This window comes from Salmo salar, chromosome 13 (genome assembly GCF_965601325.2).
Source record: "Salmo salar chromosome 13, fSalSal1, whole genome shotgun sequence".
Lineage (NCBI taxonomy): Eukaryota > Metazoa > Chordata > Actinopteri > Salmoniformes > Salmonidae > Salmo > Salmo salar.
In genome coordinates this window covers 31555060-31561059 of record NC_138303.1, presented here as the reverse complement: position 1 = coordinate 31561059, position 6000 = coordinate 31555060, and positions in this window count along the sequence as shown.

Genomic DNA, 6000 nt, shown 5'->3' with positions numbered 1-6000 from the left:
GGCTAGCTATTTTGACACCCACCAAGTTTGGAACTCACTAAACTCAGAATTACTATTAGAAAAATTGGATTACCTTTGCTGTTCTTCGTCAGAATGCACTCCCAGGACTTCTACTTCAACAACAAATGTTGTTTTGGTTCCAAATAATCCATAGTTATATTCAAATAGCTCCGTTTTGTTCGTGCGTTCAGGTCTCTATTCGAAGGGTGACGCGCGAGCGCATTTCTTGACAAAAAAATGCAAAATATTCCATTACCGTACTTAGAAGCATGTCAAACGCTGTTTAAAATCAACTTTTATGCTATTTTTCTCGTAAAATAGCGATAATATTCCAACCGGGCAACGTTGTATTCATTCAATGGCTGAAAGAAAAAAATGGAGAATTCTTGTGAACGCGCATCTCAGTCTCACTGGCCCCAGGCTGACCACTCACAAACAGAGCTGTTGTACTTTGCCCAGAGACAGCAGACACCCCATTCCACTTTCTGGCGGCTTTAGAGAGCCAATGGGAGCCTTAAAAAGTGTCACGTTACAGCACAGATGCTGTATTTTTGATAGAGATGCAACAGAAGGACAACAAATTGTCAGACAGGGCACTTCCTGTATGGAATCTTCTCAGGTTTTGGCCTGCCATATGAGTTCTATTATACTCACAGACACCATTCAAACAGTTTTAGAAACGTTAGAGTGTTTTCTATCCAAATCTACTAATTATATGCATATTCTCGTTTCTGGGCAAGAGTAGTAACCAGTTTAAATCGGGTACGTTTTTTATCCAGCCGTGAAAATACTGCCCCCTAGCCCCAGCAGGTTTTAAGCATCTCCAATCCAAAATTAAATCTAGAAACGGCTTCCTATATCGCAACAAAGCATCCTTCACTCATGCTGCCAAACATACCCTCGTAAAACTGACCATCCTACCGATCCTCGACTTCGGTGATGTCATCTATAAAATAGCCTCCAACACTCTACTCAACAAACTGGATGCAGTCTATCACAGTGCCATCCGTTTTGTCACCAAAGCCCCATACACTACCCACCATTGCGACCTGTACGCTCTCGATGGTTGGCCCTCACTTCATACTCGTCGCCAAACCCACTGGCTACAGGTTATCTACAAGTCTCTGCTAGGTAAAGCCCCGCCTTATCTCAGCTCACTGGTCACCATAGCAGCACCTACTCATAGCACGCGCTCCAACAGGTATATCTCACTAGTCACCCCCAAAGCCAATTCCTTCTTTGGTCGTCTTCCCTTCCAGTTCTCTGCTGCCAATGACTGGAACGAAGTGCAAAAATCTCTGAAGCTGGAGACTCATATCTCCCTCACTAGCTTTAAGCACCAGCTGTCAGAGCAGCTCACAGATAACTGCACCTGTACATAGCCCATCTGTAAATAGCCCATCTATCTACCTACCTCATCCCCATACTGTATTTATTTATTTATCTTGCTCCTTTGCACCCCAGTATCTCTACTTGCACATTCATCTTCTGCACATCTACCATTCCAGTGTTTAATTGCTATATTGTAATTACTTCGCCACCATGGCCTATTTATTGCCCTAACTTATCTCATATAGACTTTTTGTTTTCTTTTGTTCTGTTGTTGTTGTTCCTTATTGACTGTATGTTTTGTTTATACCATGTGTAACTCTGTGTTGTTGTATGTGTCGAATTGCTATGCTTTATCTTGGCCAGGTCGCAGTTGCAAATGAGAACTTGTTCTCCGCTAGCCTACCTGGTTAAATAAAGGTGAAATAAATCAAATAAAAATTGAAGCTGCAAGTTGAGGACTTGTGAGGCATCTGTTTCTCAAACTAGACACTCTAATGTACTTGTCCTCTTGCTCAGTTGTGCACCGGGGCCTCCCACTCCTCTTTCTATTCTGGTTAGAGCCAGTTTGCGCTGTTCTGTGAAAGAAGTAGTACACATCATTGTACGAGATCTTCAGTTTCTTGGCAATTTCTCACATGGAATAGCCTTCATTTCTCAGAACAAGAATAGACTGACCAGTTTCAGAATAAAATTATTTGTTTCTGGCCATTTTGAGCCTGTAATCAAACCCACAAATGCTGATGCTCCAGATACTCAACTAGTCTAAAGAAGGACAAGTTTATTGCTTCTTTAAACAGAACAAGAGTTTTCAGCTGTGCTAACATAATTTTCTAATGATCAATTAGCCTTTTAAAATTATAAACTTGGATTAGCTAACATAACGTGCCTTTGGAACACAGGCGTGATGGTTGCGGATAATACACGCATATATGTAGATATTCCATAAAAAATCTGTCGTTTCCAGCTACAATAGTAATTTACAACATTAACAATGTCCAAACTGTATTTCTGATCAATTTGATGTTATTTTAATGAACAAGAAATGTGCTTTTCTTTCAATACAAGGGCATTTCTAAGTGACCCCAAACTTTTGAACGGTAGTGTATATTGGATGGTGCCCACGTTGATAGTGTCTATCTGGGAGTCTGGTTTGAAGAAAAGCTATCTTTCAAAAGCATATTGATGATTTAGGTATTCAACTCCTACCGTATGAAGTCTGGAGCCTGCTGGTTTTCTTTTCTACCTGATAATCAATTGCAGAAACCTGGTGTCCCATGTCTAAATCAATCCCTGATTAGAGGGGAACAATAAAAAAACGTAGTGTAACTGGCTTCAAAGTCCAGGATTGAGTTTGAGGGTTCTATATGAATGCAGCTGCCACTATTGAAGCCATTGGATACAGTTTATTATAGCGCACTACACTTTATTACGTGCAATAGGTTCAGTAGACATCACTGCATTCTGTATCAGAAAGTAGGATGGCCCCTCTTAAGTCGCGTAAATCAATTTGGTATTTTTTGGTATTTTATAAGGATCCCCATTACCTGTTGCAAAAGCAGCAGCTACTCTTCCTGGGGTCCACACAAAACGTAAAACAGAACATAATACAGAACATCAATAGACAAGAACAGCTCAAGGACAGAACTACATTTAAAAAAAATTAAGCCACACATAGCCTACATATCAATGCATACACACAAACTATCTAGGTCAAATAGGGGAGAGTCGTTGTGCAGGGAGGTGTTGCTTTATTTGTTTTTTGAAACTAGGTTTGCTGTTTATTTGAGCAATATGAGATGTAAGGAAGTTCCATGCAATAAGGGCTCTATATAATACAGTACGCTTTCCTGAATTTGTTCTGGATTTGGGGACTGTGAAAAGACCCCTGGTGGCATGTCTGGTGGGGTAAGAGCTGTGTGTAAGACCTGTGTGTACGTTGACTATGCAAATAATTTGGGATTTCCAACACATTCATGTTTCTTATAAAAGGAAGAAGTGATGCAGTCAGTCTCTCCTCAACTCTTAGCCAAGAGAGACTGGCATGCATAGTATTTAAATCAGCCCTCTGATTACAATGAAGAGCAAAACATGCAACTCTGTTCTGGGCCATCTGCAGCTTAACTAGGTCTTTCCTTGCAGCACTGGACCACACGACTGGACAATAATCAAGATTAGACAAAACTAGAGCCTGCAGAACTTGCTTTTTGGAGTGTGGTGTCAAAAACGCAGATCATCTCTTTATTACGGACAGACCTCTTCCCATCTTTGCAACCACTGAATCTATATGTTTTGACCATGACAGTTTACAATCTAATGTAACACCAAGTAATTTAGTCTCCTGAACTTGCTCAACAGCCACACCATTCATTACCAGATTCAGCTGAAGTCTAGAATATAAGGAATGATTTGTATCAAATACAATGCTCTTAGTTTTAGAGATGTTCAGGACCCGTTTATTACTGGCCATTCCAAAAAAAGACTGCAACTCTTAAGGGTTTCAGTGACTTAATTAGCTGTGGTTGCTAAAGCGTATATGGTTCAATCATCAGCATACATGGACACACAGGTCATTGGTAAAAATAGAAAAGAGTAGAAGGCCTAGAGAGCTGCCCTGTGGTACACCACACTTTACATGTTTGACATTAGAGAAGCTTCCATTAAAAAAAAAACGTTGAGTTCTATTAGATAGATAGCTCTGAATCCACGATATGGCAGAGGTTGAAAAGCCATAACACATACGTTTTTTTCAACAAACAGGTTATGGTCAATAATATCAAAGTCTGCACTGATATCTAACAGTACCGCTCCCACAATCTTCTTATTATCAATTTCTTTCAACCAATCATCCTTCATTTGTTTCAGTGCAGTACATGTTGAGTGCCCTTCTCTATAAGCATGCTGAAAGTCTGTTGTTAATTTGTTTACATTTGTTTACAGAGAAATAGCATTGTATTTGGTCAGTTTGGTTATAGAGAAGGGCACTCAACATGTACTGCACTGAAACAAATGACGGATGATTGGTTGAAAGAAATTGATAATAAGAAGATAGTTTGCTAAGAGCTGGCAGCAAGCTTATAGGTCTGCTGTTAGAATTAGTAAAGGCTGCTTTACCACTCTTGGGTAGCAGAATTACTATGGCTTCCCTCCAGGCCTGAGGACAAAGAATTTCCTCTAGGCCCAGATTAAAAATATGACAGATAGGAGTGGCTATAGAGTCAGCTACCATTCTCAGTGCTCTCTTTTTGTTTATAAATCCCTCTTGTACAAACTTTCACCATAACTTGCTTCAGTGTTTCCCAACTCCAGTCCTCCAGTTTCCCCAACAGCATACATTTTTGTCGTAGCCCCAGACAAACTTACCTGATTAAACTTAACGAGGGCTTGATGATTCATTGACAAGTTCAAAGCGGTGTGCTTGTCCAGGGCTCCAATCAAAATGTTGGGAGTACTCGAGAACTGTAGTTGGGAAAGGCTGTCTTTCTTCGTTGTTATATTACAGACATACCAGTCACCAGACCCGATCACAGGGATGGCTAACTCTGGAGATCCCTTAGGTTTCCACCTTAGGTAGATTTGCATTTGTTTAGACTGGATGGCTTTATTTATTTTTTACTGAGGAATGTTTGTTTATCATTATCCTGTTTTGTTAGTTACTTGTATTAAATTTCTTGTAAATATTGTACATTTTTATGGTGTTGGAATTGTAAATATTGTGAATTTGTATGATTATGTGCAGGGCTCCCTTGTAAAAGAGACCTTGGTCTCAATGGGATTTTCACAAAATAAAACCTCTCTCCTCTATACCCAATGTTCCCCTACTTCCCAACTCCCTCCTCTCTTTACCTAGTGCCCCCCACTGCCCACCCCCCTCCACTTTACCCATCTCTCTTACTTGATGTCTTTAACTGGCTGCACATCACATGGAAATAAGCTTTGACATTTGGGATTGCATTCTCTAAATAGATTGCTTGTGTATTTGGGGGGGGGGGGGGGGGGGGGGGGGCATTGGAGATTCAGGCATGAGGTTGGGGCAGGGGCTCAGTTGTTCAGTGTGTTCTTGGCCTCAAGTTTTATCCCAGTACCGTCTCGAAAGTGTACCAAAAAAACGATGTCCTCAAAAAGCTTCCATGAGCTTCCACTCCAAACACATTTCCAAAGTGGGAGATATGTCTTATCTTGTCTTTTCAAGGTTACTCAAAATACATTTCAGAACTTTTTATTTATTCTCAATACGTCCTTTATGTTATAAAAGTATCTCGTCAGATTGGTTTACTTTGCTGAGCAAGTTTAAGTCCGATTAGCTAAATTGTTGAGTTTTGGCACCCTTTCAGAGCGTGACAGTGGGCGAAAGGAGAATATTTTATATTTCAGATTACATTATCTTTTTTTCTTACACGTTTTAACCCTTACCCTGTCAGGGAGGGGAGGATGTCAATTCTGCAGTGCAAGACAAGTAGGACCATTGCATGATGGAAATGGATCCACACACACCCATAAAATCATGTAATCTCAAATCAAATCAAATACATGTTATTTATAAAGCCCTTCTTACATCAGCTGATGTCACAAAGTGCTGTACAGAAACCCAGCCTAAAACCCCAAACAGCAAGCAATGCAGGTGTAGAAGCACGGTGGCTAGGAAAAACTCCCTAGAAAGGCCAGAACCTA